Source organism: Prionailurus viverrinus, chromosome B1, assembly GCF_022837055.1.
Source record: "Prionailurus viverrinus isolate Anna chromosome B1, UM_Priviv_1.0, whole genome shotgun sequence".
NCBI lineage: Eukaryota > Metazoa > Chordata > Mammalia > Carnivora > Felidae > Prionailurus > Prionailurus viverrinus.
This window is the reverse complement of record NC_062564.1, coordinates 76,186,742-76,212,136: the sequence shown is the minus strand read 5'-3', so window position 1 is coordinate 76,212,136 and position 25,395 is coordinate 76,186,742. Positions and strand designations below refer to the sequence as shown.

Genomic DNA, 25,395 nt, shown 5'->3' with positions numbered 1-25,395 from the left:
CTGTGGCATTCTGGGGGGGAGAGTTGGTCCTTAAACCTCTCAGAAGAGGAAGTGAAGGCAAAGGAGTCCTGGTGGAGAGCTGCTTTCCGTATACTGACCCTTGACTCCTTAAGGGACTTGGCCCTTTAGGAAATATATCCTGAACCTCAATAGTAGTTAGGTATAGTATCCTTAAAATAGATAAATAAACACTTTTCATCTGATGATAAAAGGAGCAGAAGACTTGGAAAACATATACACAAAAGAAAAATTCCCTAGGATCGATTCCTCCAGAAATAAACCATGTGAACATTGTGGCAAATGCCCTTTTTTTTCTTTCTTTGTAAATTACTTTAATTATGTTTACTTTGGATTCTCAGATCAGAGGGTGTGCACATTCCATAAAGAGTAAATATGAGTTGGATTCATACAAGATCACTGTATTGGTTGTTGTGATGGTAATTTTGACCTTGTCTGCCATTTATTTTGTAGTTATTTTGAAAATTTTTGTAAACCTTGAAAGAAGCCCAAGTCCTTTTAGAGTTGAACAGCCTGGGGGTTAGGGAGTACCAACCGTCTGCATAGACAAGAATCCGTGTATAACTTTTGACTTTTCAAAAACTTAACTGCTAATAGCCTTGTTGACTGGAAGCCTTCCCGGTAGCAGTCAATGAACACATATTTTGTATGTTATATGTATTATATAATGTAGTCTTTTTTTAATTAATTTTTTTAAATGTTTATATATTTTTGAGAGAGAGAGAGAGAGTGAGTGAGGGAGGGGCAGAGAGAGGGAGATGCAGAATCTGAAGCAGGCTCCAGGCTCTGAGCTGTCAGCACAGAGCCCAACATGGGGTTCGAACTCACAAATTGCAAGATCATGACCTGAGCTGAAGTCGGATGCTTAGCTGACTGAGCCACCCAGGTGCCCCCCATTATATAATGTAGTCTTAAAGTAAGCTAGAAATAAGAAAATATTAAGAAAATAATGAGAGAAAATACATTTATAGTACTGTAAAAAAGTCTGTATAAGTGGATTCATGCAGTTCAAAACCATGTTCAAGGGACAACTATATGTTGAAGTAAATGATCATGTTTTTATTTTTATTCTTTTGGAAATGATCTTGTTTAATTTTTTTTTTATTTTTATTTTTTAACGTTTATTTATTTTTGAGACAGAGCATGAATGGGGGAGGGTCAGAGAGAGGGAGACACAGAATCTGAAACAGGCTCCAGGCTCTGAGCAGTCAGCACAGAGCCCGACACAGGGCTCGAACCCACGGGCCGCGAGATCGTGACCTGAGCCGAAGTCGGACGCTTAACCGACTGAGCCACCCAGGTGCCCCGGAAATGATCTTGTTTTAAAGAGAATGTTTTCTTTTTTTTTTTTTTTTTTAACGTGAGATTTTTTTTTTTAATTTTTTTTTTTAACGTTTATGTATTTTTTTTGAGACAGAGAGAGACAGAGCATGAACGGGGGAGGGTCAGAGAGAGAGAGACACAGAATCTGAAACAGGCTCCAGGCTCCGAGCTGTCAGCACAGAGCCCGACGCGGGGCTTGAACTCATGGACTGTGAGATCATGACCTGAGCCGAAGTCAGACGCTTAACCGACCGAGCCACCCAGGCGCCCTGAGAATGTTTTCAATGGATAGCCTCTTGGGAATGATAGGAGATAGAGATTTTTTTAATAAAGAGAATTATGGTTATGTAATTTTATATCAATAAATCTCTAATATCTTTACAGTCTTATAGTGTTTAATTTTTTTGTACTTTTGACAGTGTATTTTTTCCAGAAATTATATGTATTATGAAGAAGGTTACTTACTATACTTTTTATCATTTATGGAAAATCTTTGTGGGCAAAGTTAGTAAGAAGAGAAAAATATTAAATGTCAGGCAGCTTAACTTTTTGATATGTACAAAGCTATAAGTGAATTTAAGACCTTGACTTCTGACAGGTGCATTTGGAACAAGAGATTGCCTGGATATAATGGCCTTCTGCATTTAGGAAAGAGTCTGGCTTTTGAAGTATGTTTTCTGGTCAGCTGGTATTATTTTTGTCCATTTTGTTCCAGACCAGCAAAGCTAACAGTGGATTCTGTGTTTTAGAAGAACCTTGCAAATTCTCCATGTTTTGGAAGTTGTTACTGACCATAAAACTACAAAGTAGAATTTATTCCTTTTTTCCCACCTGTCACCTGTTTGCCTTTTGACTGATGGGAGAAGTCTTAACCTTTTTGGAAATGGTGGCTCCTTGCTATGGTTTTTAAAAAGGAATTGTTTTTAGTATAATGCCTAGCTACCTAGCTCTAGAATGTTTTTGTTTTAAAAAAACCCCAAAACTCCTGTGTATCTCTGAGACCTTTAGTTTGGGGAGGTGTGGAGGGGGGTAACATACATTTAGGGGCCAGATAGGTAGTATAATGAGATACAAGGTTTTAAGGGGGGAATAGTGAGGACTGTGACAGAGTGGAGCATGCTTACCTCTCCAAAAGTAATAAATAAACAAAAGTGAAGTATATATGACAGCCAAACAAAGTTCAAATTTGGCCTGAAGCCTACCAGTTTATGCCAGTTATCCCTGTAGTAATAACGACAGTAGAGTACTAATATCATAACAAAAATATCTGACATCTACTCTGTGCCAGGCACATGTATCATCTCATTCTGTCTTCACAATAAAGGTAAATGCTATTATTATCCCCATTTTGGAGATAAAACTGAGACTTAGAGAGGTTTTTGCCCACGTCACAGAGATGGTAAGGAGCAGAGTCAAAGCCACTTTTGCCTGCCTCTGGATCTTGAGCTTTGTGAGGCTTTGATTTTAAGCCACAGAACTTTGGCTATATTGAGTAGGAAGGAAATTGTCAGTGGTTAAGCTACTCAGAGTTAAGCTACCGGCTTGCTTTGTGGTCTTAGAGGAAGCTGCCAGGCCCCGGAGAAGGGGCAGTGTTTGTTCTTGGTCCTAGAAGAGGAAGAAAGCAGGATCATGTCTGCTGCCGTGTGCACAGACTCTAGGAAAGTCTTTACAAGGTGCCTGGGGACTTGATTACCTTGCTAGGGAATAAAGTAATAGTGGAGGTGGAGGAGATGGGGGTGAGGTTGGAATGTGTGCAGCATATAGGAGTGGAAAATCAGACGAAATGGAAGTTTGGTAGGAGCTTGTAATGTAGGTTTTGGCAGATGTGAGTAAGATCCCCTGGGATATTTGCACCGTTGGCTTAAATGTGTATGAGGGAACATCTAGAGCTGTAGGCTAAAGAACTAAAACGTATGGGGTCTGAGATTTAATCCAGGGCTTCCTGTTACAGCACACTTGAAAACGAAAGGAGGCTTTTGCCTGGAGATGGGGGGCAGTGAGGATGGGGTGGGGCGGGGCCGGGGTGTGTGTAGGGGTGGGGACAGACTCCTTTGCACTGGTCTCCTGTTTGGTTATCTCACTAGGCCCCCACTCAAGCCTCAGAGTGGCTTTTCTGGGACACAGCAGATCTGAGTCAGGATCACTGGCATTTCCCGTGATATTTAGTCGAAAGAGAGTAATAAAGAAAGTCTCTTGACAAACCTTTGGTTGCTGAATTAAGGAGCACAATCAAAATATTCGGCTGTGAACGTAGCACCTTTAAACAAACAAGCCCCTGACTCTGCACATTGTAGCTCTCAAAGCCTCTCTGTCTAAGTGACTCTAACTCAAGGAAATGAAAAGTAAAGCCAAGCGATTTTTAACTGGCAGCATGTGAACATGAACCCTAGCAAACACAGCAGCCTTCTGTGAGAGGCCTGTCTGCATAAACTCACAGAGCTGTAAAGAGAATTTAAAAATTACACACACACACACACATGCACACACACACACACACACACACACACACACGAAAGGACTGTATCTTGACTTTTTCCCCTGAAAAATAGGAATATACCACAAAAATATGTAAGAAAGTAGGATTGATTAATGGAGTTTGCTTTCTGCCGTGTGAAGACTTTTAAATAGATACTGAAGCAGGAAGAAGCAAACTTAGTTGCAAGAAACCTAATCCTGCTAGAAGGGGGGGCGGGGCAGCAAGGGTGGGAGCAAAAATAGGTCCTGAGTGGGTCTAGGGAAACCCTTCTGTTGAATCACCTCCCTGGTTTAAAATGATTGTTTTCCTAGAAGCAACAAGAAAAACTGGTCCAGTTTGTTTTTAGAGTTGGAAGAAAATACTCACATAAGCAGCTCTTGTCTTTGCAGTTTCCATCTGGAATATCATCTAAGAGTTTGGCCAGATCTCCAGTGATTTATGTTTAGTAAACAAGATTATCTTCTGCTTCCTATTGTGCAAGAGCAAATGGTTTGGGGTTTAGTTGCTGCTTTTCAGCCTCTTTTAATTGCTTGTTCAAGGTAATACTGCGTTAATCTCCATTATTTATCTCCAGTGTCAGGTTTAAGACCGTAGTTTCTGAAGCAGGAAACCAGAACAGTGGTTGAAGCTAGAATGGCTTACGTATGGAGGCCCTTGTTGTGGAGCTGCCAAAACGATATAACCTTTTCTTAAGGTTGGTGGTGGTGGTATGAAGGTGAAGGCAGTGTCACATTCAGTTTTTGTGTTTTTTGGTTTTCTATTGTGGGACAGATGCTCTGTGTTTTCTTGGCAAATGAAATGAAGGGAATCTCAAGTCAACTATTTTGAATGCTTAGGATTTTTCATGTTTTAAGAATTTACTTTTTCCCCTGCTTTGGAAAACCATTTTTTTTATTAAAAAAATTTTTTTTAATGGTTATTTATTTTTGAAAGATAGAGACAGAGCACAAGTGAGGAAGGGGCAGAGAGAGAGGGAGGCACTGAATCTGAAACAGGCTCCAGGTTCCCAGCTGTCAGCGTAGAGCCCAATGTGGGGCTCAAACTCAGAATAGGGAGATCAGGACCTGAGCTGAAGTTGGACGCTCAACCGACTGAGCCATCCAGGCGCCCCTATGGGAAACCACTTTTTTTTATTGAAATTGTGTATGCCTAGCAGTAGATGGCATTTCTTTTTGATGTGTGAAGATACGTTCTTGTGCAAATAAGAATACTGACACAGTGTTTTCAAATGTGTATGAAGACTTTAATGTATTAAATTTAAATTAAATAGTTTTTGTAGATCTTCTTCCAGTTATTAGGTTGAAATGTTTGTGTGAAAGAGCCTTTAAAATTTTGTTTTTAATGTTTATTTTTAAGAGAGAGAGAAAGACAGAGTGAGAGCTGGAGAGGGGCAGAGAGGGAGGGAGACAGAATCTGAAGCAGGCCTCAGGCTCCGAGCTGTCAGCACAGAGCCCGACGCGGGGCTCGAACCCACAAACCGTGAGATCATGACCTGAGCTGCAGTTGGATGCTTAACCTCTTGAGCCACCCAGGCTCCCTGAGGTGTGAGTATTTTAGCAAAGAAGTGACCATTTTATTCTGCAAGACAGAAGAAGGAAACATTCAGTGCATAAAGTTTAGGAATATTGTGCATTACACATTTCACATTGGCTGCCGATAAAAAATAGTTACATCTAGTTAGTAAGTATTCTGCTATAGCACTCTCTCCCAACACCTCTTCCTAAATCTTGAATTGAAGGTCTCTCCCTAAACTGGTATCTTGATATTCTGAGTTTCCTATCTTTCACACAATGCAAACCAAGCAAAATATACAATGTATAGATAGAGGTCATTCTGTCTTTCAGATTTTATCAGCTATTTTGAATCTAATTCTTAAAACTGTTCATAATGCCTTGGCAGCAAGCCATGTGGTTGTCATTTTATCTCATTAGAGTTAAATCTAGTCCTGTCAAGAGCAGGTTTACTAGTCTTTTTTAATTCCTGCTTAAAATTTCTTGGTTCCAAAATCAGCTGAAGAATTTAAGATGGTCATAGTATGGACCGAGGTCAAGTACAAGTTCTGAGCAGATCGGAAGTTCACTGTAGGGGGGAAATGCAGAGAGGAATGACTTCAGGCTGTCATGGAGGAGTGGCAGGTTGCTGAACATTTGTGTCCAAAAGAATGGAACAGGGCTTAAATTGTGTAGTTGTGTGAAAATGTATATGTTTATTTGGCTAGTTTTTATGGGTGCATTTTTGCCTTTAAATGTGCCACCTGATCTTCTGGGGAACCAGAGGCTAAGTATCAGAGGATTAGAAGCTTGACCATAAACGTGAAGATGAGGTGGAATCTGGAGTGGACAAAGAGAGAGGGATGTGCAGTGAGCTAAACATATTGATAAGGTGGAGGGAAAACTGGTTAGAGAGGGAGCTTGCTCAGGGGCAACAGCAGCAGAATCTACGGTATGACAGAGAGAGGAGAAAGGGCTACAGAAAAGGTGAGGTGAAGAGGCTGGCGGTGAGTGCTTTGTTTCCTGAGAAGACATTTGTTGCTGACTGGAATAAAGTATACCTGCGCCTGTGGGAATTGGGGAGGGCTGGCTTTCCGAGCAGTGGTCAGGCTTACTCTGTTGATGCTGCCCAGGAGAGTCTGAGGTGTGGTGGGTGTGGCACCCATTCTTCCCATTGTGTGGGGGACAAGAGAAATGGAAAAAGATGTGGGGGACTGTATTAATTTCCAGGGCTATGTTTGGAGCCACATGAGTTTGTGTGACCTTGAAGGCAATGGAAAGCATGAGCAGTTGGGACTATATAATCAACTGGGTAGTCTAGTTGGCTCAAGGTAGAATAGCCTGATAGGAAAAAAGAGATCTCTTTTTCTTGAAATGTTTCTCACCTGGAGGACTTTGGGAATGGGATTTCTTTGTAACATATGAGGGTAGGGCTGACCATGAAGAACTTTGGATATATGTCATCAGAATTTTCTCTTGGTTCCTCCAGTTCTCTTCCTGGGGTATACCGTGGATTCACACTGTTTCCTGACAGCCCCAATTTGCTGAACATATATTACATATTCTGGATCTTTCTTGATTTTCTTTTTACCTACCAAAACTCTCTGGTGTTTCTGGTCTCTCCAGATAACTGGAGCTAATTTGGTAAAAACATTCATTCTCTTGTGTAGGGATAATGTTTGCATTCAAAAGAAAGATTCACAGTGTGTGGACTCAAAGAAATGGTGGCATTTTGGGCATGCCTTTGGGTAAATATTAAGATGGTGATAGTCATTATATGCATATTTCACTCATGGGAATTAAACTAATGCACTTGGCCAAAAGAAAAAAAAAAAAGGTCAAGAAATGATGATTGAATTATGATGAGTATAGGTCCTAGAGTGAACATGAGATGAGAGATAGGAGCCTGCTGTGTTAGGGAGATTTCATTTCCTCTCAGAGAGACCAATTGGGTTTAACCACATGGCCTGTAAAATGCAGGCCAAGTACTTCATCTGGTGTTTACCTGAAGAGGTAATAGTCTTTTCTAGAGAGCAGGAAAAACTGGTTCTCTTGGACTTAGGATTGTACAGCATAGTATTGTATTTATGAGGAATTTCAGGGAATTTTCAAGGGTAGTTTCAGTTGTTTGTAATTGCTGCCTTGAGTTTGACTTTGGACTCTAACCTAATTCTCTGTGCAATTAGATATAACTTTACAGTATTTGTTGGCTGAGGGTAGGTCTTTCAGGGCCCCTGTGAGCTCCTTTAGATTTGGGACTATGTAATATTCATCACTGAATATTAGGTACTCAGGAGACATTTTTCTTGAATGAAATAATGAATTTGCAATACCTCTGCTTGGTGCTGTCTCTCCTCACCACCCCCGTTCTGCAATGGTCCCTAGAACAGATACGAATGGGGACCTTCTGGCTGCTTTGGTTTAGGAGAGATGAGTTTTACTGAGTGGTTTAGATTTTCTGTTGGAATTGGATTGATCTTTGAGATAATCCCTTTTTCCTGCTTCTGGGAGCTGCCCTAGCCAAAGAAGGTAACCAAAGGGATTGTTTGAAAACAGGATGATGGTATGTGTTTGAAGATGCTCTTACTGTCTTTGTTTTGAATCCTGAACCCATATCTTCCATTCCATAACAGGGCATTCTGGTCATTATAGACAGCTTTGGCATCCCAGGAATGGATGGTTCCTCACTTAGAAAGTTCCATTTCCTCATTTGCCCCTCCAAGGTGACTCTAAACACTGGAATTATGGATGACTTACGTTAAAGCATAATAAAAGAGATGTTGTCCACCTCCCCCATACCACCACACCCCCATCCACCTGTGCTCCATTCTGTCTTTTCACCTGTGGTCCACCTGTGGACTGCAGTGATGATCCCAGTACTTTGTGCATAACTTGCCTGGTAGCTTACAAATATGCATCATAAAGAAAAGTTTGGCCAGTTTCGTAGATGGCTTTGTTGATAATAATCCTGAGTATGTGGCATCTTGCTCTATGTCTCAGAATATCACCACGGTCCTTATTGAAAAGACTGTCGTTTCTGTAAGGTGTCTGCTTGATGGGGCAAGTTTAAGTAAAGGTAATTACTACTGGAGGTTTTTTTTTTTTTTTTTTAAGGTTTGAGTGATTGATTTCTTTTTTTTATTATTTATTTATTTATTTATTTAAATTTTTTTTTTTAACGTTTATTTATTTTTGAGACAGAAAGAGAGCATGAACAGGGGAGGGGCAGAGAGATAGGGAGACACAGAATCTGAAACAGGCTCCAGGCTCTGAGCTGTCAGCACAGAGCCCGACGCGGGGCTCGAACTCACGGACCGTGAGATCATGACCTGAGCCGAAGTCGGACGCTCAACCGACCAAGCCACCCAGGCGCCCAATTGATTGATTTCTTTATTTTGAGAGAGACAGAGTGAGTACGGGAGGGGCAGAGAGAGAGGGAGACCAAGAATCGCAAGCAGGCTCCGCGCTGGCAGTGCAGAGCCTAACACAGGGCTCACAAAACTGCGAGATCATGACCTGAGCCAAAACCAAGAGTTGGATGCTCAACCGACAACTGAGCCACTCAGATGCCCCTGGAGTTTGTTTTTTTATATCCCGTTTACAGAAGTTCATTTGCTGCCCTCAATGAGTTTAGAAGCTCCTGTGTGTGACATCCAGACCTTCTTACCAGACACAAATGTGATCTGACTGCTAACCACTCATTCTGATGCTATTTTTAGCCGTTGGTCAGCCCTCTGGGCCAGTTTGGTATTTTTATTTTTATAATGGGGCGGTCAGCCTTTGGCTGTTGTATTTAATAGATTTATAGAAATGGAGGGACTCTTAAAGGTAGTCAAGTCCACAGTTCTTTAAACTTTTCTTTGCCTCGAAAGGACAGTACAAGCACTAATAAATGTAATTTATGCCACTGTGTAAATTGGAGAACAACTGAACATTAAGTTCAGAGAGGCACTGAAACGAGAGGCCAAAAGCCTCTTTTATCTCTCTACTCCCTTCCACCCCAACCCTTGAGGTATACAGATACACCATCTGGGGCTCTGTGGAGCTTAATTTGAAAACCACAGCTCTGGAGGTAATGGGTGTTTTGCTAAGTCTTAAATATTCCTAGCACCAATTTGCTGTTTATTGCTTCCTGAGGGTACAGTTTTAAAACAGAACTTCTCAGAGTTCTTCCTCTGTAGGAAGTAGTGTGAATTACTTACAGACACTCACCAGTCATGAAGAAGCTTATTGTATGTTGTTTAGCCCAACCAATGTGCATGTTAGGTACAGGTAAGACTCTGACTTGAGTGATGGAGTGATACTGGTTTTTCTATTTGATGGCAAGTATGGCATATGGCTGAAACTATGAATGTGCTTAGGAAGTTGGGATGCCCTATGTGGGATAGACTCTAATTGTGATATTCAAAGTGGGGTCCCGTGGACTAGAAGCAGCCACAGCCCCTGTAACTTGCTAGAATGCAAATTCTTGGCCTCTTCCATGGGTCTGCTGAATCACAAACTTTGAAGATGAAGCCTGGTGGTTGGTATTTCACAAGCTTTCTGGGTGATTCTGCTGTCAGAGCAGTAGTAGTCTGGGGGTTAGCATGGGACAGCTACCCCTGTCCCCTTGCCTTCTTTTTTTTTTTTAATTTTTTTTTCAACGTTTATTTATTTTTTTGGGGACAGAGAGAGACAGAGCATGAACGGGGGAGGGGCAGAGAGAGAGGGAGACACAGAATCAGAAACAGGCTCCAGGCTCTGAGCCATCAGCCCAGAGCCCGACGTGGGGCTCGAACTCCCGGACCGCGAGATCGTGACCTGGCTGAAGTCGGACGCTTAACCGACTGCGCCACCCAGGCACCCCATTGCCTTCTATATATAGAGTTTTTCTTGCTCTGTTGTGGACATTTGATGTTATCTCTTATAGGAAGTCCTCAGCAACTTTGTCTTCAAGACAGGTTTTTTAAAAAAAATTTTTTTAACATTTTATTTATTTTTGAGACAGAGAGAGACAGAGCATGAACAGGGGAGGGTGAGAGAGAGAGAGAGGGAGACACAGAATCTGAAACAGGTTCCAGGCTCTGAGCTGTCAGCACAGAGCCCGATGCGGGGCTCGAACTCATGGAGTGAGAGATCATGACCTGAGCCGAAGTCAGACGCTTAACCGACTGAGCCACCCAGGAGCCCCAACTTTGTCTTCAAAACAAATAGCCTAGCTCTGACTTGCAATTAGATTACCACCCCTTGGTAACTTTGATGTGGAAATTCTGAAGCCGTGACTAGATGTGTCTGAACACTAGGTGTTTCAGGTGTTAGTAGGGAGCCTGGTTGTTTATGAGAGGAAGTGATCTTCTGCTGGAGCAGTCAGGGCCTCATTCTTCTGGATGCTGCTGAGGCCACTCAGGCATTTCAGCTTTGTGTCTCCAGGGAGGGTCTGCTGGAGGATTCCCAATGCAGCACTTACATGACCATGATCATTTTAGCTGTCTCAGCATTGCAAACCTGTTCCTCTTCTCTTGTGTCTCCCTGATTAACTAGGCAGTCATTCAACAGCCTGTAGCTAGGGATTCTGAATGTAAGTAAGATCCAAGAATCACCCCTGAGATCAGAAAAATAAGATTTGCTTGTATGTATGAATATGATTTTTTTTGTGGATAGAGGGTCTGTAGTTTTCATCAGATTCTGGAAAGTATCTCTGTCCCCCTGATACCTCCCCCAAACTTATTAACTATTGCTTTAGCTGCTTTGGGATAATAGTTGTAAGAAGTCTTCACTAGATTTGCAGTCATCTGAGGTGGAAGAGCTTTCAGGGGGATTGGCAATCCTAGTTTAGCCTGCCTTGTGGTCTCCTCAAGTGTTTGTACGTATGTTAAGTAAAGCAAGACTAGTTCTTTACTTCTAGAATCATGATTTTCTGTTTCTGAGCAGGAGGGAGGATGCACACTTGTTGCTATCAATGGCTAATTCAGTAGTTTCAGGAGTAGTTTCTTTAAAAAGTACAATCCTCTGAGGTATATAGAACAGGAGGATATTATCCCTGTTTACAGTTGATGACCCTGAGGTTTAGAGAAAAACGTGAAATTGTCGCTAGGTTTATCTGTCCTCATGGTCTGAATGCATAGGACACTCCCACTGGCTCAGGCTCTGGTTACTTCTTTTTTTGTTTTATTTTGTTAAAAAGATTTTTTTTTCATTTTGTTTTAGAGAGAGAGAGAAAACACAGGGGAGAGGGGCAGAAAGAGAGAGGGGGTGGGGGAGAGAATCCCAAGTAAGCTCCATGCTCAGCACGGAGCCTAACGGGGGCTCCATCCCGTGATCCTGGGATCATGACCAGAGCTGAAACAGTCAGAAACTCAACCGACTGAGCCACCAAGGGAAGGTGCCCCTATGGCTACTTCTGAATACTCTTGGATGATGCCTAGACTAGTATTGAAAGTCCATTGTGGATAAAAGTCTGATTGTTTAACTGCACCTAAAATTGTTATTCTTTCTTTTTTTAATGTTTATTTTTGAGAGAAAGAGAGAGACAGAGCATGAGCAGGGGAGGAGCAGAGAGAGAGAGGGAGACACAGAATCTGAAGCAGGCTCCAGACTCCAAGCTGTCAGGACAGAGCCCGATGTGGGGCTCAAACTCACAGACCACGAGATCATGACCTGAGCTGAAGTCAGACACTCAACCAACTGAGCCACCCAGGCGCCCCTAAAATTGTTATTCTTTAAAGGAAATGGATCCTGTGAAAATTGTGGATTTCTTTTTTGCGGTTCCTTACATTTAAACAAAAATTTTATAGATCTCATCTCCCCACTTCACAGTCAAATGTAAGCTGGCCCCAACCCCTCTTCTTTTCTCCTTCATAAAGATCATAGAAAACCCCCCTGATCATATTTTTTTAGCATGTTGCGTCAGGAGAGGGCAAGTCATTGGCAGCTGGTAGCATCGCCTCCTTTTCATTAGATTATTCTTTGGGTTTCAAAGACTAGTGCCCTTGTAACTTATTTTACACAGCCTTAAAATTGCACATGAAAGTTTGCTATGGAAGAGTAGCAAATGTAAGATAAATTGAGAAGGTTAAGGGGAAAACTGTGCTAAGAGCCTCTCATAAGTGAATTCTCATCTTAAAAGCACAGCGATTTCTCCAAGTGACAAATTAACTTGAGATTGTGCTTTGCATTTTTAAGTAATGTGTGGTAGGGTAATTCCACTTGTGTTTAAGCTAGAGGTCGGTGCCTCCTGTACTCCACTTGTACTTTTTGCTTAATGTAGTAAAGGAAGCTGTATATGTGGACATTTAATTCACTTTTATTTTGCAAATGCATTGTATCTGTGATTCAGTCAGCGATGAGATTCTGTGTGTTAAGGAAGGCTGGCATAGAAAAGGTGTCTGTGCTGAGGGCTTAGGGCCAGAGCATTTTCCAAAAGGAGTATTTGTGCTTTGAAAACTTCTTATAAAGATTCTTGTTCTGACTTGAATTACTTTTTTACTTCAGTAGGGTCACCGAAAAGGATCAAGATGTCAGTAAATTCAGGTCCATGGCATTGGGTGGGTAGAAAAGGCATTAGTAAGTGGGGTGGTGGTTCTTTCTGTCAGTGTCATAATTGATTATGAAAATTTAAGTAGGTGACTCCCTATTTCTACCAGGAATACGCATACTGATGTCATTTAGACTTTCACTTTGAGCAAGTGACTCCATATTTCTATCACAAATATGCATATTAATGTCACTTAGACTTTTTTGTCATTTAATTTCTGTATTTTAGGGCTTATAGATCTGTGATTTGTTGAACAGTAGTGAGAATACAGAGAAGAGGGTTCCTGCCTAGCATTCTTTTTTTTTTTTAATTTTTTTTTTTTTAACGTTTATTTATTTTTGAGACAGAGAGAGACAGAGCATGAACGGGGGAGGGGCAGAGAGAGAGGGAGACACAGAATCGGAAGCAGGCTCCAGGCTCTGAGCCATCAGCCCAGAGCCTGACGCGGGGCTCGAACTCACAGACCGTGAGATCGTGACCCGGGCTGAAGTCGGACGCTTAACCGACTGAGCCACCCAGGCGCCCCCCCCCCCTTTTTTTAAAAAATATAATTTATTGTCACGTTAGCTAACATTCAGTGTATATGGCTTCAGGAGTAGATTCCCGTGATACATTGTCCTGCTTAGCATTCTTACAATCTGTCTGGTGAGACCTGACTGGTCATAGAAAGCTCTTAATTCTTCTAGTCACTGATGTCAGTATTAGGTGTTTAGACTGGGTAATTAATAATATCCTTGCCGTCTGCATCTTTCTATTGAGGTCTTCATTTTCCTTCTTTGGTCTTTGGCCACATTGCATTTTTGCTCCAGGATTTTAATTTATGGGGCAGAGACAGTGGGTATGATGTTAGCTAATTGTGCCTGATGTGGATCTCACTTTTCACAGTCAGAGCACAATACTGAAGATCGTATTTTTTACTTGAATGAGATGCCTTGTTTTGATCTCAGGGGAATCAATGGGTACACATGCAATGGAGATTAAGAGAGATGAGGGGCAGGTGGTAAGTTCAGGAGCTCCAGGGCCACGTTCCAATTAGTCCCCTAACCCGTGGTGGTGGACTTTATATTTCTAGGAAGAAGCAGAATAGATTGAAATACTTGAGGCTAGGAGGGAGGCTGAGGCAAAGCAGGCATCTAGATTTCCCTGAATTTCCTTTTACCTCAGATTCTTGTAAGAAAAAAAACAAACAAACCCAAAACCAGCACTCTGAATCTGTGCTTCCTACAATGGAGCCTCCTATTACAGAATCTGTTTGCATCTAAATAAAGAAAGTAAATGAGTTTTCAACACCATGCCAGTCACCTGACCCAGAAGCCATATATAGCTTGGTGGGTATTTTGAGGTTGTGTATTCACCTGTCTGGACAGTTAAGGATTCTGGACATAATGTGGGGTTAGGAAATACTTGTGTGATTTTTAAAGGCTTATTGTTTATTGTGAAACATACTATGTTTATATTAGAGTCCAGTGACGTAGTTTCTGACTTCACAAGAGCTTTGCCTTAGTAACATATACTGTATGATTTCACTCCTGTGGAATTTAAGAAACAAATGAGCAAAGGAAAGAAAGAGACAAACCAAGAAACAGACTCTTAACTATAGAGGACAAACTGATGGTTACCAGAGCAGAGGTGGGTGAGGGGATAAGTTAAATAGGTGACAGGGATTAAGGAGGGCACTTGTGATGAGCACTGGGTATTGCATGGAAGTGTTGAATCACTATAATTGTACACCTGAAACTAATATTACAGTATACCTTAACAATAATGGAAATAAGATTGAAAAAAAAAGCTTTGCCTTAATAATTAGAACAAGCCTTTTCCTTACCATTTGGCTTTTAATATATGTTTGAGGTCATGATCTTTTTGGTATTGTTTTAATAGAAATAAAATTTACATAATATGAATGCTGTGAATATATTTTGTCAAGAGAATTTAAGAGAGGTTAATTGACTCAACACTTGGTTCATTTATTTGAATTCACTGGCTGATAGGCCAGGCTGATATAAAGCCAGGTCTTTGCCTTCAAGGAGATCATAGCCTCCTAGGGGTATAAAAACATAAACAAATATTAATAGAGGCATGTACAAGGTGCCCTGTGGCTGCAAAGAATGTTTACTGTGCTTTGCTTTTTGTGCCTGAAAATGGTGGAATCTTTTCCTCTTGCTCTATTTTTTGTAGCGACTTGTCTCACTTTGTTGTCTTCGTGTTTTCTGTTAGGGATTTCATATTAAGGTTAGAGTTTTGTCAGCTGTTTCATGCTTCTGAACATTTCTTGCTTCTAAGATTCAAAGAAAGAAATGTGCATGGTGATGCCCGATGCTGGTCTGTTTGTAAGAATTGTAAAGCATGAACTTGCTATATAACTTGCTACAAAAGTTGATATAAAAAAGATATTTTTGAATGTTGGAGTGTAAACTGAGATTTTGCCAAACTTATTTTTCCTGCAAGACTGCTGGCCAGTATACTCCTGACGGGTTTGCTTACTTAAGCCAGTCCTATATTATATATATTTTTGCCTTTATTGTATGTTTTAGCCACATCTCCTCCCCAAACCCCAGGCCAAAAAAGAGTCTACTTCCTGTCTTCTTTGCTTTGAAGTTTCCTGAAACTTTAGATCCCTTGTTCTTTTTTTTTTTTTAAACACTAAAATCTTTTGCATGTTTGCAAATGGTAATAGCAGTGCCTTTTCCTTTCATACTGGTAAATGAGGGATTAAGTGGACAGTACTTATAAAGAGCTCCAGAATTCTTAGAGAAAGGAATAAATAAGATGAAGGAGTATTATGCAAGGTGAATAAATTATTTTCTTATATTAAGCTGAGTTTTATTAAGTTAGTGAATTTTTCTCAATGCTAATCTCTCTTTTTTAATTTAATACTCTGGTTTCTCTTTTTATACTTAATGCTTTTTAGACTTCCTCACTTCCCTTTTCTAAGGCATTTCTGAACTGGCACAATTGCCATTTTTTCCCTTAATTTTATAAAGTATGGTATCTTTTAAATGTTACTTTAAAAAATTCTTTCATGCCTCTTCCTTGGCCCATATGTAAAAATTGACTTGAATAGACTTCGCTGTAATAATCTTACTTTATTAAAATCTTGCAACATGTTGGTAAAGTGTGCTAGCTTATAGGTTTCATAGCTAACTTTTAAACCGTAACCAGGCTTGTATTTTACCTTTCTCTCTGTGAATTGCTTAAAGGGCAGACTTATCTGGTTACACTTTCCAGTTTCACAGAAAGGCCCTTTTCCACCTTTTGCTATCTTGACAGCTGAGAAAGTCAAGGGAACAATCAACAGCCTGGTTTAAGAGGGCGGAAACGTGTCCCTTGCACTGGCATTTGCTTCCTCTCTGGTGTGAAAGCTTGTACTTGTGGCTACGAAGTGACGTTGTGCAAAAACTTGAAGGACAGGTGTTGACTCTGGCCTTCACCAAGGTGAGAATTTGAGATGAGAGATTTGGGCTCCATGGAGGAGGTGATTTGGAACTTGACCAGTGGGTTGGTTTTGTTACCTATCATTGAAGCTGGAGACTAAGTGAAGGAGATATAATTTCACAACTCATAATACAGCTCTAAAATCTTTTTCCTTTTGCTTGATGTATTTTAAGCAGGTGAATACATTTTCCATAAATTTTACTGCCTTCTATTTATCTTTGAGTAGAAGCCAGTGAGAGAAATATTTAGGAGGTTATGAGCGACAATAGCATGAACTAAGTTAGAAAAGTCCTTTTGTGCCATTCCTCAAGTGTGTGCTGGTGGAAAAATTGCTGTAATTTGATAGTGAAATGTTGGAAAAATGATTTTATTTACTATTTAGAAATAACGTAAATGAGCCTTGCTTTTTAAATTCACAGGTTCAAAACATTTAGTTATGCCTCACTAGCTCAATCTTTGCTCATTATGCTTTACATTGATGGAATTAAATGTGACACATTGCAATGTTGGACCAGCCACACAGTTCTAAAATACAGAGTTTGATTGAATTCCGAAAAAAATTAAAGGTACCATTTAATATCAGAAATGGAGATTAGTGAAATTTTGTTTTTTACCCTAAAGTTGGTTCAAGAAAGTATCCCAGTGATAGAAGAGGGAAAGAGCATGAAGAAGACTCAACTGTAAATTGCCGTAAAACCAAAAAAGATTCTTAGGCTTTGGGAGAGCAGATAGTTTTTCAAAGCCGTGTTCCCGATGTCTGTAGTGGCCACACTATGGGTAGTCTTGGGGGTGAGGGGGCAGGCGGTGCACTTCTAGTACTTGCATCTACCGGTGCTGTTAGTAAACGTGTGCCGAATGGCATTTGGCCCTGAAGCATTGAGTTTTACCTGCTGGGTATCCAAGGACATATGTGGATGAAGGTCAGAGCTTCCCGATGCTTGGAATTGTGTGAGGTTCATGGGTATTGAGAGAGTTGCCCTAATAGAATGCCCATGCATTTTGTAGGAAACCTCTGGAGGCCATCTTCTGATTCTTGTGCTTATCTTGTACAGGGACCATCTACAGTTTTCCTGTAACTTGCAAAGTCATCAACAATTTGTGCTTCAGTGTTGATAAGATTGTATGAGCATTTTCTGTGAGCTCAAATCACCTGTCACTTGTTTTGACGGTTAAGGATAGGGAATTGAAAGTTAAACTTGGGTTTCAGTCTCTGCTTTGCCACTGTGTGATTTTAGTTACATAATCTCTTAAAAAATATTTTTTTAATGTTTGTTTATTTTTGAGAGAGAGAGAGAGACAGAGACAGAGCACAAGTGGGGGAGAATCAAAGAGAGGGGGAGTCACAGAATCTGAAACAGGCTCCAGGCTCTGAGCTGTCAGCACAGAACCCAACACAGGGGGCTCGAACTCACGAACCGTGAGATCATGGCCTGAGCCAAAGTCGGACACTCAACTGACTGAGCCACCTAGGTGCCCCAGTTACATAATCTCTTTAAACTTCACTTTTGTTGTCTATAAAATAGGTATTCATGGGGCACCTGGCTGGCTCAGTCAGTGGAGTGTGTGACTCTTGATCTCGGGGTCATGAGTTCCAGTCCCACGCTGGGCAGAGACTACTTAAAAAAATGGGTATTCATTCATTTGTTCATTCATTCATTCATTCATTCATTCAGTGAATATTTCTATGTGTCAGGGCTGTTGGTGCTGGGGAATGAGCAGTGAGCAAAGCAGCAAAACCCCTGCTTTTGTGGAGCTTAATTCTACAGGGAGAAATGGCATATAAATGAATAGAAATAGAATGTATTTTAGATGGTAACAGTTGCTACCAAGAAAAATAAAACAGGTTTGGGGTAGAATGACATGACTAGAAGGCGCTTTCTTTCTGTTTTATGTGAGGTAGATAGGGGAGGGCTTTGTACTGAAGTGACATGTCAGCAGAGACCTAAATGGAGACAGGAATGATATATGAAGGTATCTGGGGATCTCAGGGAGGAGCAAGTCTGCACAGTCCCTGAGGTGAGAGCAAGCATGGCATGTTTGGGGAGCAGCAAGGAGGAGAGCCAGCCTGGCAATGAGTGAGGGCCAGAGCAGCTGTGAGGGCAGTACCCACCTTGTAGGGTTGCTTAGAAAATGGAGTGAGAAAACACACTGAGTATGTACTTTATAATACATGAAGATTGTTTTAGGCATACAAGAAGCGTTCAGTAGTATGAAGCTTATTAACAACATTCATTATCTTATTAAATATCAGTAGAAAAAATCGTATCATTTTTATGTTTAATGTTTATTTAATGTTTATTATTGAGAGAGTGGCAGGGGGCAGGGACAGAGGGAGATACAGAATCTGAAGCATGTTCCAGGCTCTGAGCTGTCAGCACAGATCCTGAGGCGGGGCTCAAACCCACAAACCGTGAGATCATGACCTGAACTGAAGTTGGATGCTTAACCTACTGAGCCACCCAGGTGCCCCCAAATCATATCATTTTTATAGAAAAACCATCTGATAAAATTCAATATCAATTATTGGTCTCAAAGAACTCTATAAAATAGAGTAGGAAAATATTCTTAGCAAAATAAGGTATGTCCATCTCATTCCAAAAGCCATCTTAGGCTTAATAGGAAATTTGAGAACATACTATGAATATATTTGCAAATGACAAGAATATACGACTAGAATACCCAAGAGAATCAAGTGAAAAACTAATTATAAAGATAATGTATAGGGGTGCCTGGGTGGCTCAGTTAAGTGTCTGACTCTTGATTTCGGCTCAGGTCATGATTTTGTCGTTAGTTTGGGCCCCACCTTGGACTCTCTATTGACAGCATGGAGCCTGCTTGGGATTCTCTCTCTCTCTCTCTCTCTCTCTCTCTCTCTCTCTCTCTCTCTCCCTCTCTCTCCCTCTCTCTCCCTCTCTCTCCCTCTCCCTCTCTCCCTCTCTCCCTCTCTCCCTCTCTCCCTCTCCCTCTCCCTCTCCCTCTCTCTCTCCCTCTCTCCCTCTACCCCGTACCCTCTCTCCCTCTATCTCCCTCTCTCCCTCTCTGCCCCTCCCCTGTTTGCATGTGCTCTCTCTCTCTCAAAATAAATAAACTTAAAAAAAAATACAGATAATGTATAAATGTGCCTGGATGCCAAGATGTTATGTCAACATTTACAACTTTCATATATACCAACAATAACTAATTTGAAGATATATGGAAGAAAAGACCATTAGCGTACAAAAGTATAAAATACCTAAGAATAAACTTAAGAAATGTATATGATGTATATGTAGGCAGGCACTTAATGCCGCTGAGGGATGCAAAAGACATATGAAAAGGCCTGTCATATTCTTGGATAAAAAGATGCCAATTCTCCTTATATTCATTAATACGTGTATTTGATGATGTTCTAGTGAAAATAACAATAGGATTTTTTTTTTGGTGGGGGATACTAAACAGGTTTATTCTGTGTTCGCATGGAAAAATAAACAAGAGATTCAAATATATTATAAGGCTGTGATACTTGAAACATTGGTATTACCAAATACTATATTTAGTGTATGATAAAGATGGCCTTTCAGATTAATTAGAGAAAGATGCTGTGTTCGGTAAGTAATCGGATGAGCAGGTAGCCATCTGGGATGAATAAGCTATTTAGAGCGGTACCTCAAATGTTAAGCCAAAAGCTATATAAAACAGAAATTAAAAAAATAAGTTCTAGAAGACAGCATGAGGAAGCTATTTTATAACGTTGGACTGCATAGGGCCTAAGTAAGACAGAGAACTGAGAAGCCACCAAAGAGATCGACCAACTTGATCGCATTGCTGCCCCCCACCCCCGAAAAAAAAAAAAAAAACTAAAAAAAATTCTGCATAAGGAAAGTCAGAGAACAAGAAAATTGGGAAAAATGTTTACTTTTTTATATCAAAAAGGGGGACTAATTTCTCTAATAAAGAGATCCTACAAATCCATAAGAAAAAGTCCAGCAACTCAGTAGAAACATGGACAAAGGATACAAATAGTCTTTAAAAGGAAGGGAAATAATAGTGGCTTCTAAACATGAGAAGATGCTTAATATATTCATTTATTAAAAGAGATTTGTACGTGACAACTATGCCAAAGTACCATTTATCTCCATTAAATGGGCAAAGATTTAAAATGTTTATGATCTACACTGTAGAGTATGAATGCAAAACAATAGCCTCTTTAGTGGCCAATTTGGCAGAATCTACAATAACAATCTCATATCCTTTGACTAGGAACTTCAGTTCTAGAAATTTATCCTAGATATGAATATATCCTCTGAGATATACTGTATATACATATGTACTATGAATGTATCTTACATGTATATATATATATTACCTGTATGAGAAAGTGATTTATGTACAAGATAATTATTGTAGGAGTGTTTATGTTGGTTAAAGATTGGAAACAACTGAAATATTCATCCATGGCAACTGAATAAATACATTGTTACATCTGTACATTAGAAAACCAGTGCAGTCATAAAAAATACCCACGAATCTCTTTATGTATTGTCTTGGAAAAATTGCCAGTATGTGTTTGGTGAAAAATGCAAGGTATAGGATAGTTTATATAATATGTTTATCTGTGTTAAAGTGTTTTGCTTGTTTATGAATAGATACAGCCTCTGGGGAGTATAATTTGAATATGAAGACACCCCCACCCCTTTTAAAAACAATTACACTTAGCACAATGCCTTGCACTTAGCACATATTACATGTTGGTGGTGGTGGCTATTTGCATTATAATTACAGGGTTTATCTCCTGAGTTGATTTTTAACGATTGGGTCTAGAAGAGGAAGCCCATCTTGCTATAAATGCTGGTTAATGAGGGTCATACTCTTGTTGTTCATCAAAAATGCTATATGTGCTTCCTGAAGTATGTTTCTTTCTTTCTTTCTTTTTTTTTTTCTGAAGTATGTTTCTTGGAGGATGTCAGTACAAGCTCTGCAAACCAAAGATGCCAAATAAAATTGGGCAACATTGGATTAAAACTAAGCAGGCTTCTTTCTTGCAGGTTTTTTTTAGATCCTTAATACATAAAATGTTCTTTGTGAATGTTCAAGAGAGATATTTAGAATGCAGTGTTTTCCAAATTTATTTGAATGCCGAACTTTAAACAACAATTACTACTTTTTTCCCTTTAAAAAACATCTTTTTGAGTAGTTGTCACATTGGGAAATAGCACTTTAATACTTAGATTTTGGCTTTGTTCACCTTTGTTATTCATTTTAATAAATGTGTATTTTTGATATATTTCTAAGATATTTGTCATCTCTTTCTGCCTGCTTTTCCTCCTCTGTGATATGTTACAACTCATTCATTTGTTTCTTGGTTGATACCTTCCCAAAGTCATCCAGATTACACTGGGTTTCTTGGGTAAATAAGAGACTCTATAAAAGTAATGCAAAATCTCAGGGATTGATTGAATGGAAATTGAAGATTGAAGCTTCATTTGATTCAGCTTTTCCCAAAGCTTTAGAAGTTTTGCTGTTGGGGGGGGGGGGCGGAGGAATATAATCAACTTAATGGGTAGATAGTTGAGGAATCGTGAGCGTATAATGTGGAGAAGATGGCATCACTGTGGGTCAGAAGATAGGGTATCTCCCTCTGTCTTCACCACATACCAGCTGTTTGATCTTGAACAGGTCACTCAGCCTCTTGTGCCTTGTGCTTCGTTTTTATTGTCTGTAAAATTCAGGGATTGGGTTTAGGTCCGTGCATTTTAAGGCTGAGTTGTTATTGATGTGCTTAATGGAATCATTGAAGATTGTAGGACCATGTAGAATATATTTTGTTCTATCCTACAGTTTCCACGTGTGGATATAGTCTATCTCAGGTCAGCTCTTTTGGAGGATGAAATTATTCAATAATTAGCTCATAGTCAATTGCATGTATTTGAATGAACTTGTTGAACTTTTTGAGACTTCTGTTTTGATTGATTGATTTAATTACCCTCCAGGAAAGCACTTGATTATAGCACAGTTCAATTAATATAGTGCTGCGGATAAATCCACACCTCCTGTGTAACCCCCCTGAATCTGTTGTACTGATTATAGGGAGAAGTCCATGATGTGGATATTAATTATCCTCCCTGCCCCCCACACCTGCCCCGTGTTCATTTGGTGGTTTCGCTGTGCTTTTTGTGTGCTTCTGCCTGCCAACAGATTTCTGAACTCAGCACAGCAGAGGTCTAAATTCACTGAATTTATGCCATCAGGAAATGAGGTTTAAATTTTGTTTCTCAGTTGAAATTAGGGATGTAACCTAGCTGTTACACAGAAGAGTGTGAGCCTGAATATGATTTTATTATGTGGAGGTAGAATGTTTTGTTAGGAGAGTACTTGCCTGAGCAGAGATCTGAGTGTGACTGAACAGTTAACTGCTAACTCCCTACCCACCCCCCCCCCCGCCCTTTTAAGCAGGAGAAATATTTTGTTTTTAAATGAGATGACAACCAAGAGAATTACCAAGACCCAGTGAATTTTTTTGAGAGTCCTTTCAATTTACTTGAGTCCTTTTTAACCTTGCTTCGATGTCATTCTGTGCATTACTGTCAAAGGACTCTGCTTCCTTTGAAGTTCCAAAGTGTTGCTGCTGGCGGAATCATGATGGTAAAATAGAAATGGTTCTCAGTAAAGCTCTTAGTGATAGATACACGATGCCTTTTTACCTAAGTAAAAGCGTATGTGTGTGTCTAAAAATTTAGAGTGTAAGGGGAGGATATGTGATATATGATAATGGACACTAAGATGGGAGAAGTATTTCTCATGAATTAGAGATGCCCTTTCATAATTCAAGAGTCACAGAGTGAAGAAAGGCTCGAAATCACCTGAAAAGCATCTGGAAGCAATCTGTAATTCTTAAGAGGCACTAGGAGAGCCTGTATCTCTCCAGTGCATGATGATGAAACTGTTCATGTGGGATTATGGAAAAAGTAGCATTCTGTTCTCTTGTAAAACCTCTTGCGATTAAATGCCTGTAGATTTGATTATGAATTACACTGCGCTGTCCCAGATGCTTAATAAATGATTAATTCATTAGAGTGAAGAAGGCAGATTTGAAGGTACTGAAGATATTTTAGTATTTTTAAACAACAAAAATTCAACGGAATAAATTTGATGATCAAACTGGCCTTGTTTAACTGATTTATGAATTGGGCAACCTCCCATCTAGCGACAGAAAGGAGCTTTATAGAGCTGTAGAAGAGGAAAGGTTTTTAAAGGCAGGAGGGTGGGGGCAGAAAATGGAAATTATTAGCAAAGAATACATTGTTTCAGACAAGGTTGTCACCCTAAGGGAGATGGGAGGGGGTGTATTCGGTAGATTATCTCGCTAGTGCTGTTCAGCTAATTCCATGTTGATTGGTTAAAGGTTACATTCCTGGGGGGGATGGTGAGGGGGTTGGAAAAGCAGGTTAGGTATTAAGTCTTGGTTTGCTGAGGTGGGGTTTAGCACAAGTGCCTCCATTTGGGGCCTTCTGTCTCCTTTTTAATGATAAGAATTTATTTGCATGTAAAATGTTACCTTTTATTTTCTGTGCCTCATACTCACTCTTCTTGTGCCTGGTCAGTACCACTACTGTGCCCAGTTTTGAAGATTTAGGTTGCACCGAGGTCTCCCTCCCCCCTCCCCATTTTTTCGCTTTTGTGAAACTTTTGTTACAAGAAAAGGTATTACGTTCCAAACACATCCACAAAACCTCTGACAGTGACTTCTAGGAAGCCATGTTTTAATATATTGGACTGTTGCAGGAAAATTATTGCATTAACGAGTGGCTCATCCTTGTTACACACAGATTTTAAAGACGGATTTGTTGTACTAGACTCTTGAATTGTTCCCTTTAACTAAGTTAGGGAAATATTTTACCCAATACTTATAACTATATCAGAATATATTGCATCTTATTTCTTGCTTTTGCAAAAGTAGTTGCGATCATATGTAATTACAACATTGCACTGTGCTTTTTCTTCATATGGTAAATGGCATTTTCCATTTTGTTATAAACTCAAAGTTTTTTGATGGCTGACAAAATTACGGTTAAGTGAATTATGTTGTGTCAAATTTACTTAACTCTTCCCCAGTTATTGGGCATTTAAATGGTTTTCGTGCTTTACAGTTAAGTGTTTGTATGTGTGTGTATATATATGTATATATATATACTTTAATTTTATTTTAATTCGAGTTGAGTCAACAGGCAGTGTAATAGTTTTAGGTGTACAATATAGTGATTCAGCACTTCTGTACACACCCCGTGCTCATCACCACAAGTGCATTCCTTAATCCCCATCACCTATTTAACCCATCCCCTCACTCACCTCTCTGGTAACCATCAGTTTGTTCTCTGTAGTTAAGGGCCAAATTTAAATGTAGCATTTATTGTTTTCTTATAAGATGTTCTTACCTGGACATTTGTCTAGCTTCCACCTATTTTGATCTTGAACAGTGACTTCTTGTGGTTTTGTTTAGCATTTGCATTAGCTTCTGCCTTTTGTACTCTGTGTTTGGAGTTAGTGTTTTTGCTGTGCTCTCCAAGACACTTCTAGGTGTTCTTTGTATTTCTCTCAGGTAGGATAATTTCCCAACATTCTTCAGACTCCTGTATTTCTGGCTGTACAGTAGGGATTAAGCCATCTATTTGTGTTGTGAAACTTATCTTCCCAGTTAGGCCTGTTGATAGGAGATGTGTGTCTAAGACCAAACTAAACCTTGCTCATGGGCTGGCAAAAAAGCTGGAACTTTCAACTGTCAAGGTCAGGGTAGGTCAGAGGTCCCAGGGAATATTTTGGGAGTATTCCACACTTTTAAAAAGTTGATTGTGAAAGTTGTTTGTGGCCCTGCCTTGACTATTTTGTATTGTATTGTCATTATCTTAATACAATGCTGCTGATGCAGGGGTATGGATTTATTTAGTTTCATGTTTTTTTTTTCTTCTATTCTGAAAGAAGTGTGTAGTTGTCTAACATCTCTTAGACAATGGAGGAATCCTCTACTTTCTGCTACCCAGAGGGAGTCTTTCATTTTTGGCGAGCATTCAGGTGTTTAAGTAAAAATTTACTTTTTGCTTATAATTTTCTTTTTGATAAAGAGAGGTGCGATCTGAGGAGAACCCTCTCAGTGTACCACAAATGGT

General features: G+C 39.9%; 1 protein-coding gene across 3 annotated transcripts in view; it reads left to right on the top strand.

Annotated features, from left to right (window-relative positions):
* Positions 1 to 25,395, top strand: part of FHIP1A (FHF complex subunit HOOK interacting protein 1A) — a 259,379-nt gene that overhangs the window by 46,755 nt on the left and 187,229 nt on the right. The window contains exon 1 of one of the 3 annotated variants that reach the window (XM_047857316.1): positions 16,171 to 16,255. The exons of the other annotated variants lie outside the window; for them this stretch is intronic. The gene's annotated coding sequence lies outside the window, so the exon portion shown is untranslated. Of the gene's footprint in view, positions 1 to 16,170; positions 16,256 to 25,395 lie in introns of those variants that run through there. 3 annotated transcript variants of the gene reach the window in all.